Consider the following 10,552-nt stretch of genomic DNA (forward strand, 5'->3'; position numbering starts at 1 on the left):
ATGATTACTGTTAAAGTAGAGCTAAAACATTTTTGTTACCTTGTGCTGGTGTTGCTGTGGTAATGTCGTAAAGTACTAGTTTGTGCTGTTACCGTTTGCGCTGTCTTGGGCTATCCAGAAGGACTGGAAATGCTTGAGGACTCAGCTGGCTGCTACGCTTTCTCATATACACTACCCCTTCCTAAACCAATGTGTCAGCTGGACTAACCCTTATAGTTCTTATTAGAATACAAGATAGCCTTCAGCAATAACCATTAGAAAACTCCGAACAAAAAAAGAGTTTATTTACAGGCCCTGGAGCATACACAATATGCCATGGGAGAGAGAGAGAGAAAAAGAGAGAGAGGGAACAGGAGCCTGGCATTCTCTTTTTATTGGAGTTGAGGGTGGTAGTCCAGGTTTTTGTGGGCTCACTATTTATTGGTGAGCTTGAAACCAGCCCTTGGATGGTTTGGTCTAGTGGATAGAGTGCTGATCTAAGGAATTAAGGGTCTCAGGTTCTATTCTGGCCAAGGGCACATACCTCAGTTGCAGTCTCCATCTCTGGCCCTGTTGGGGCAAATATGGGAGGCAACCAATCGATGTGTCTCTCTCACATCAATGTTTCTCTCTTCCTGTGTCGCGCCCTCTCTTCCACTCTCTCTGAAAATCAATGGGAAAATGTCCTTGAATGAGGATCGACAAGAAATTAAATAAATAAATAAATAAATAAATAAATAAATAAATAAATAAATAAATAAAAACCATGCCCTGGCTGGTATGGCTTAGTTGGTTCGGAGTCATCTCATGCACCACAAGGTTGCCAGTTCCATTCCCGGTCAGGGCCCAGGTTGCATGCTCCACCGCCAGTATGGGATATGCAGGAGGCAGCCAACTGATATTTTGCTCTCACATTTATATTTCTCACACTCTCTCTTTCTTCCCCCTCTTTCAAAAAATCAATTTAAAACGTTTATTTTTTAAAAATATACATAAAAGCCATAATTTAAGGCATGGGAAGAGGAAAAAACAAATAATCCAAACGGTCAGTTACCAAAGTCAACCAAGATTTCTAAAACAAAGGCACTCAGTGGGGTGAGGCAGCATGGTTATTTATCTAATCCTGAGACTGGCAATGTATTTATTCTAGGTAACCTCAGTTTAAGTGGACGCCTGGGTAATCGAGCATTTGCATTACACACACATAAAAAGTCAACTGTCAGGGCTCAGACTACATTACTCATGTGTTTGTGGTGATGCTTGTGTAAATAACCCTTTTATGCTGCCAGTCATATAAAAGTATAGCACATACAATTAACTAAAAGGCTAGAACATCCAGGTTTGTGATAGTCGCCCGATGAAATCACCTAACGACACCTTTGTCAGAGCATATGCGCATTAAGCAGGAAATGACTGTATTTCTTAACTCAGGTTAAATCAGCATTACTCTTCATAGTTTTCTCTGGGAAAGCACTTTAGAAATGTAGAGAACTATACAAATTTAAGGTAACTCTTTTCTGTTGATGTGTAATTATTTTGTCTTTTAATTATGTGTGTGTGTGTGTGTGTGTGTGTGTGTGTGTGTGTGTGTGGGTGTGTTGATTTCAGAGAGGAAGGGAGAGGGAGAGAGAGATAGAAACATCAATGATGAAAGAAAAATCATTGATTGGCTGCTTCCACATGCCCCACACTGGAGATTGAGCCTGTAACCTGGGCTTGAGTCCTGACTAGGAATGGAACCATGAGATTGACACTCAACCACTGAGCTATGCTGGCCGGGCAATTGCCAGAATGTTCTTTAGGGAAAAAATGTTTAACAAAATTGACTTTGCTCACTCTCTTTAATGCTGGTATTGACCAGTTTGTCTTGTCTTCTATACCCCAATATGTCACACAAGAGAAGTATTTAAATCAGTTCTGGAGAAATTCTTGCTGGGCCAAGAACCAAATCCCATCACATATAGACTAATCAAGCAGAGTTGGGTACATACCATCTTTTTAAAATTTGGCTGCAGATGGAATGCACTTGGAGGTAAATCCTTCTTCATTGTTACAAAATCATCCCCTCACTATGACAGTGAGCATCTCCATCTGTTTTATTTCTAGTCTAATTTTGGTGTGAGTGGCATTAGTAAATTAGTATATATTACATTACCAAAGAAAGCACTTGAGATATGTGGAAATATGTCAGTAACAGTATGGAAATAAGTCCCATTCTTAAAATTCCTCTTTCAGTTTGTCAGAGGAAAAACAGAAGATAAAATATAGACAAATGAAATGTGTCTATATTTTATTTTGAAAATAAAGAGACAGCAGAGGTTATATGTAGGGTTAGTAGGAATCTATTTAATTAAGGGAATATACCTCAAGGGCAGGCATTTCAAATGTGAAAAGGTTTTTAGATAATAGGCCAAAGATGTGTAAGCCCTTCTTTTATATTGTTTGAATCAAATTGGTAAATATCAGAAGTTGGCAAGAAAGTAAAGTTTCAGTTTGTATGAAAGGAGGGGAGGTGGGCTACTATGAAACATACCATGTATGTTTTCATATACATAAGAAAATAATCACATAGAGAACCACTAATGTAAAGGATACTGAAGCCTAGAGCCCAAAGTTCGTATTTAATCTCAGAGATAGCAAAGAAACCAGTAAAAGTAAATTCTACAACCCATAGAAAAGCTAATGTAAGGCAAGCAAGAAGACTTCAGGAATCTAGGGCCAAAAAAAGGGTTTGGTGGTAGTCACAAAAAGTGATAGGCATGGGAAGTTTTACATCGCTCTCAGAATTTCACTATTCATGATGAATTTAAATTAATATATAGGAAATCCCAAATAAGGAAACTATTTAATCCCCATGAACGCAAAGATTCATTTTAAATAAGAAAAAAATTAACATTTTTGTACTCTCTCAGACTCTTAATATTTTTGTCATTTTGTGTGTGTGATTAAGGATTTGAAAAAAGACACACACACACACCCTGACATAATATGTGTGCTAGATTGGGAGAGGAGCTAGTGTCCCAAAGAGGCTCCAGATTTCAAGATCTAGTTCTAGTTCAAGAACTTGGTGGGAAGGCTCTGTGGGCTCCTCCCACAGTGTGGAGTGTATTGTGACTCCAAGCAGAGGAATGCGTAGCTTGTCAAGGTGACTCTGATATGCATGAGCTCTAAGGACCCTATAGTGACTGCAGGTATAGTCACAACAACTTGTGTGCCCATCAAAAAGGTATCTGCTGAAAATAGGCTCTCAAATTTCTAAACAGACCATTCTCTCTTTACTTGGATTGTTTTCTTAGGCAAAAATGCAATGTTCTAGTAGTTTTTAAAGCTCCATGTCAACTATGAAGCACCATTAAAATTTAAGAAAATATCTCCATGGTTTTGATTCTTCTTTATCTCTTAAGAGAATTCATTAAAACCTTTTCACTTTTTTGACTTGGCAATAACACCATGAGACAAGCAATGCCTTTGTCACATCTCAATGTCAATGAAGGAAACTAATTATTCTGGGGTTAGCAGTATTATTTGTCTTATCCTTTCAGGTTAGTGAGTTGAGTTTAGTACTCCTATTACATATAGGAATTAACTGTTGAATTTTTTTAATTTAAAAATTTGTCACCTTTTCATATACTAACCTTATTTCATTAAAGACCTTTCACAATTAAACCTGATTTACCTGCTGTGCCATTCTTTCAAACGTAAATTTGAAAAACCATCTCTATAAATTCCAAAACCATGTCTGCATAAAAACATGATCATTCAGTTTCTCTTGTTTATGAATTGCAGTTCTGAGTCTATTTTAGGAAACACATTGTAATAGAAACATGTAATAGTCTGTATTCAAAATTGATAAGTGGAACACTGGGGTTTTAATACATTGTTATGAGTTTCAATAGCATTAGCCATATTCTATAAGTGGGAATTAGGACAAACTTCCAGAATTTGGATAGTGTCTAGCTTTTTGTTTCATAGTCAATTATTGTAAGATTCTGTAATGATTATAATTTTGTCTCTTGACAAAGTAAGTAGAGTGCCCATATATTTCAGATTTCCTGGGATGCCCTTGATTTTCATATTTTGCTTGTTGTTAAATCATGTGTCAGACAGCATATTTTAATTTTAAAATTTTTTTATAGTTATAAGTAAATGCATTCTTAATTTCCTAGGAAATGATTATGAAATTTCTGTGAATCTAAGAGTTATTATTAAGGAGAGACTAAAAAGGTATGACAACTTTTTATGTTAGAGCCTGTAGAATTCATTTAATCATTACCACTGTGAAAGTAATTGGATCATAGTGATTTTTAGAGAAAGAAAACAGAGTAGCTATTTTATTTCTTCCAAATTAATGCTAGCATTTTTAATAAGTGTGAATAAAAATATGTTGATGCAGTAACAAAATTTCATAGCATTGTTACTATAATGTTCACTTTGGGGGAATGCGAATACAGATTAACCCATGTTCTCTTTTTCTTTGCTTATACAGTTTTTAAAATATAATGCAATATGTGCATTTAATTACTGCCAATAGTGCAATATCCTGGGCCAAACATTTGCCACTAACTGTCAAGTGTCTTTCTGATGCAGCTGAAGAGACAGAGAGAGAGAGAGAGAGAGAGAGAGAGAGAGAGTAGGAAAATAGAAAGAGAACAGAGAGAGAGAGAGAGAAAGGAGAAAGAAAGAGCAATGTCCTTTGAGCAAAACTTTCTGCAGCTGTTGTGTACATTAATCCAGGGAGTAGATCTCCCAACTCTAAATATAGCAAGCATATCCTCTTACATGATAAAAAAAAGATAAAATAAAATGCAAGTCTTTCACTATAGAGTAATATTATTTTATATTTTATTTCCTATAAAAAGGAAATACGCATTGCACGTATATTCTCTATACAAACACCATTATTGTAGTAAGTGAATGTGTGGAAAATTCAAATGATATATGCAGCATGTTGTGACTTCCTCTGTTGAGATATTTTTCCTTAGTACCCAAGTAGACTGATCCCTGGGAATTTCATCAATCCCCTCCAAAATCTTTACATGTATAGAACTTTATTTTTCATGTGATATTGTGTCCCATCATACATAATTAGAAAGCTATCCTAGGTTTTACTCTAAATAACAGTATGTAGGCCTCAGAAATATCCCCTTTCCCATTGTCAGTGCCCTGTTATCAAAACACACTTGAGAACTTAAATCTGAATATTACCTTTCTTTTTTTAGTTGACCCAGATGAGGATGTCCAACCCAGGCACTCCACTGTGATGGTAATTATCCAAGGAGAACTTTTAGATGAATGCACAGGAGAAAAAGAAAATTCTTCATGCCCTTGGAAATAGAAAGTAGCTGTCCATAGAGAGTGAGGAGTTAACCTTAGTTTCAGTGAAGATGGCTGTAAGAAGCTGGACAACCTGTCACCACCGGAGCCAGAGCATTTGTCAGCTCACAGGTCCCAAGTTATTTTGAGCTGTATAAACCATGTGCCTGTCAAACATTCCACCTGATTGGATAGGAGAAAACTGAGCAAAGGGATTCCATAGCAGGACAGCACCTATGGGTGGTGAGGGGTCAATCAATTTTTCTACCTATAGAATTTCTCTGATAGCTAGAGGCCAATGTTTATTGATTTTTGCTTGAAATTAATATTAAGTTTATCATACCACATTCAATCTTTCAAAGAAAATGGGATTATTTTTTAAATATATCAATATTTTTATTTTTTAATTAATGGGAAATTGACTCTCATTTAATCACATACATTTAGAATATTTGGCTATGAAAATGAATGAACCAATATGAAGCTGTGAGTTTTGAATGGTTTGTCCAACATTAAAAATTGTTAAGTAGAGATCACAGAAAAGATGGAGAAGAGAAAAACAACAGACTTAGAATAAACCCAGTAACAAATTAGTCTGAACATACTTTTCAGAAAGAAAATAATCATATACTATTTAAAAATCAAAATTACTACTTAATATAATATTTTACAAGTCCTATTCATGTGTTAGTATCTGGGATAACTTTTTCATATATTATTCTATGTCAGATGTATTCTTTCATAAGCATTCCAATCCTTAAAAAGAATCCTTAACCAAACCAACATTTGCTCAAAAACCTACTTTGTCAAGTACAGGTTCTTTGATATGACTTTAATACATTTCCAGAATATATATTTGGAAAGAAAAAATTAAACCTATGGATTACTACAAATTAAGAGTGTTAATAACATCATGATCATCATCAATCCTGGGTTTTAAAAATTCAGAAAAATGCCATTGGTTGTTGTTGGTTTTTTTTTTGTTTGTTTGTTTTTAAAAGATCACTCTTAGATTTGGATAGCATGAAATAATTGGTTTAAATCTAGCTTTCTTAAATCACACAGCTTGTAGCAAGCTTTTCATTCATTCATTCATTCACTCAATCATTCATTCAACAAATATTTACCTAATGTCTACATGTACCAGTTAGTAGATATAAAGCAGTGCAAAAAATATATCAAAACTCCAGACTTCAAGGAAATTACTAAAAGAGTTTTTATTCTTTTCAGTCATCCTGATACTCCCTATAGGATATTGAATAGCTATAAAATTTATTTGTTTATTGTGATCACACCAGACTTTTCACTACACCTTTTGTAATGGAGCTTTTTATTTATGCAAGCAAAATAAAAAAAATTCAGGAAAACTTAAATAATCTGGATTAAAAACAAAACAAAACAAGAAGAGCTGAATTATATGGATAGGTATTTTCATTATCATAGTAACCCAGATCTTCACTGTACCTAATCCTGTGCTAATCCTAACCTCAAGACTACTTAATTGTGTTTCTGCATTTTCAATTTATATAGATGTTCAAAAAAAAATTTTTTTTTTTTAAAGAGAGGATCTTCTCCCATTATCCCACTCAGAACTTGAGGCATAATCAAGATAAATGCTACCAGGTCTTGGGTAGGAACATGGGAAAGTAGAACCTTCCTTTCTCCCTCTCTCCCTCCCTCTTTTCCTCCCTCTCTTCCTTTCTTCCTTTTTAAAATATATTTTTATTGATTTCAGAGAGGAAGGGAGAGGGAGAGAGAAAAACATCAACGATGAGAGATAATCATTAATTGGCTGCCTCCTGCATGCCCCCTACTGGGGATCGAGCCTGCAACCCAAGCATGTGCTCTGGCTGGAATCGAATCATGACCTCCTGATTCATAGGTCAATGCTCAATCACTGAGCCACGCTGGCTGGGCTGGAGCCTCTACTTTAGGTAGCAAATAGATATGCTATAATTTGATTTTCCAAAGGAAATTGCTTACAAAAGCCATAAGTAGACCCATTTTTACTTCCCTGCAAGCTCTGCCATGATAAGCCTGGTTCTCTACCTTTCACCCAGGTACAGAATTTTGAGAAGATCCAGACCGAAATATACAATAGAGTTGGTTGAGCAGTGGGATTAAGAATTAATAGGAAAAACTTAAAAAGATTTAAAATGCATAACATTTAAAGAAGAAAGCCAAAGAATTTCTGAATAGCAATAATATTTCTCTTCTCATAGTTATAACATTTCATATGTAGAGAGTGTACAAAATTTTTGAGCTCTTTGAAAAAAAGGTAGATATAAATATTTTAAATAATTAATATGCTGAAACCGGTTTGGTTCAGAGGCTAGAGCGTTGGCCTGCGGACTGAAAGGTCCCAGGTTCGATTCCTGTCAAGGGCATGTACCTTGGTTGTGGGCACATCCCCAGTAGGGGGTGTGTAAGAGGCAGCTGATCGATGTTTCTAACTCTCTATCCCTCTCTCTTCCTCTCTGTAAAAAATCAATAAAATATAATAAATAAATAAAACTCAGAAACTGTAGACATCTTGCTTACATCAAACTCATATTGTAGATTCTATATTTTAAAAATTAGTTTCTGCTCCCAGATAATGCAGCCACTATCTTGTGTATCCTCAGTACTAATCATATAAACATTATACCAGAAACTACTAGTTCAGATTTTACCAGAGCTCATTAGTACAAAGAATAATTTTTTAAACTTAAAAACAATCTAACATAAATAAAAACAAACTTTATAAGTGACAAACAAGCAAAAGATTACACGTCTTAAGCCTTCCTGATAAAGTGAAGTAGCCCTTCCAACACATGCATTTATTATGGTTTGAATATGATCCTGTGCTTGTCTTCAGCTGTTTTCTTACTATAGTCACTCAGCTACAGAAACAATTCATTCACATTGGGATGATTCACAGAATGTCAAGGAATCTGGAAGATCTCTGACAGAGGAAGTCTTTCCCTAGAGGATAAGCATGCGAGAATCTCTGGGCTAGTGGATTCATAAAAAAATTTTGTATTTGCTCTCTTTCCATATTGCAATGGGTTCTAATTCTTTAAAAGAAACTGCTCACATACACCAAGGTTTCAATATGTTTTGTTTAAAGTTTGTAGATTTAATCCTGGCCGAATAGCTCAGTGATCCAGCACACCAAGAGATTACAGGTTTGATTCCAGGTCAGGTTTTTTGTTAAATCCTATTTGGAGCTTGAATGAGTTAGCCAGCCAATGCGTGTTTCTTTCTCACATTGATATTGCTCGTTCTCTCTCCCTTTCCTCTCCTCTAAAATCAATTTTTAAAATGTTAAAATCAATAAAAACATATCCTCAGGTGAGGATTCAAAAAACTTTGTAGATTTATATTGAGGTACCCCTCTCCAATATCAGATACATAAAAAACAAAACCTCTATGTCTTATTTTAAAGAACAGAAGCATGTATATATATTTTTAACTTTTGTTAATGATAAAAGTAGTCACATCAGAGACAAGTTTTTTACCATCTGAAATGATGTATGTGTGGTAGATTATAAAGGGTCTTATATAATTCCATGGTACAATGTAATTGAGAATTACAATTAAATCCTTAAAAATATATATTTTTATCTAAATGGTATTGAAAATGCTTATCTAAAACTAAAACTAAAAACATTTTTAAAACATGTTTTTACTTAAAAAAAATAAAAACATTTTTAAAAACTATAAACAGCCCTGACCAGTGTGGCTCAGTTGATGGGGGTATTGTCCATACACCAAAAGATCTCAGGTTTGACTCCCAGTCAGGGCATGTACCTAGGCTGTGGTTTCGGACCCAGCTGCAGTATGTTCAAGAGGCAACCAATCGATGTTTCCCTCTCACATTGATGTTTCTCTCTCTCTCTCTCTCTTTCAATCCCCCCTACCTCCCCTCCCAACCCATAAACAAAACATATCCCTGGGAGAGGATTAAAAAAACAACTATAAACAGAATACCTATTTTCAAACATTATACTGAAAAATAAATTTTGGGTTACCTGTCTCAGCAGAAGCACCATTCCTACATCAATCAACGAAGATCATCCAAAGACTAAATCTCTCTGCCTAACTTGTGTCAGCCACAAAAGTAGCATGAAGAAATGTGATACTGCCCCAACAGAGTAATGAAGGGTATTTACAGGGTTCCGTGGCAGATCCAGGGACAGTCATTTAGAACAGATTGCTCTTTCAGATCAACTTTAATAACTCGAGTCTGCATGATGTTCTTAGCCTGAAGGGATGGTGGGGGTGGATAATGACTAAGGAAACAGACTTTCTGGATCTCCCCTTAGACTAGATGAGAAGGATAATAAGGAAAATATAAAAATAAAAAATAAAAAAGAGCATAAAGAGTGCACAAAATATCCACATATAGATTGCAAATGTGTAAATACTTTTTTTGATACAAAACTTAGATTATGGTAAATATATTTATCAAACTACCTATGGAAAACAACCAATTATTATAATATTAGTGAAATAAGAAGTTTACCTTGTGGTTTCTATAAAAACCCAATAAGATTTCCATTACTTGTGGTTTTGATATGTAGCACATATTAAAGTTTACAATGTGTAGAAAGTATTACTTTCAAGAAGAAAATATGTTCCCAGAATTTTTTAAAAGAGCACCCTGTGATTATAATTATGTCACTGAAGAAATCCAGAACAATTAGTATTAAGTGTGTATTCCTGAAGGTGTACAACTGATTCACACTTTTCACCACATTAATAAATGATTATATTAACACACGTGACTATATCATGTAGCTGCAAATGAGGTAACATTAATTAACTATGTACCAGGCACTATATTAAGGTCTTTATAGACATTGTGCTTTACTTTATACATTCCTTCCATAATCTATAAAGTAGGTTATGTTATAATTCTCATTTTACAAATGAGAACCTGGGGTTTAGAAAGAAGTTAAAAATTTGCCCAAGGTCATACAACAACCAAGTGACTGAGCCAGGATTAAATCCAAGGCTAACTCTAAACCTATGCTCTTTAACCACTGCAAATACTTAAATGTTCACATTTTTAAGTTACCGGTATTTGTTGGGGGGAAAAAGGAAGGGCAAAAATGAACATAAAACAAACTCTCTTTTAGTAAGTATTTTAAAGGAACGCTATGGAGAATTACAAGCTTATAATTTTTCTGATAGAAAACCAACCTTGAAATTCTTTTGTATGACTAAAACAAACAAACAAATAGAAGAGCAAATATAGAAGGAAAACACCAATGCT

The 10,552-nt window shown here is 34.8% G+C and overlaps 1 protein-coding gene across 2 annotated transcripts in view; it reads right to left on the bottom strand.

Annotated features, from left to right (window-relative positions):
* MYPN (myopalladin) overlaps positions 1-9,372 on the bottom strand; it is a 74,150-nt gene extending 64,778 nt beyond the window's left edge. The window contains exon 1 of one of the 2 annotated variants that reach the window (XM_036438330.2): positions 9,306-9,372. The gene's annotated coding sequence lies outside the window, so the exon portion shown is untranslated. Of the gene's footprint in view, positions 1-5,184; positions 5,672-9,305 lie in introns of those variants that run through there. The other variant, XM_036438329.1, reaches the window with a different exon arrangement.
* Positions 9,373-10,552: the final 1,180 nt, after the last annotated feature.

Source organism: Pipistrellus kuhlii, unplaced genomic scaffold, assembly GCF_014108245.1.
Source record: "Pipistrellus kuhlii isolate mPipKuh1 unplaced genomic scaffold, mPipKuh1.p scaffold_m20_p_15, whole genome shotgun sequence".
NCBI lineage: Eukaryota > Metazoa > Chordata > Mammalia > Chiroptera > Vespertilionidae > Pipistrellus > Pipistrellus kuhlii.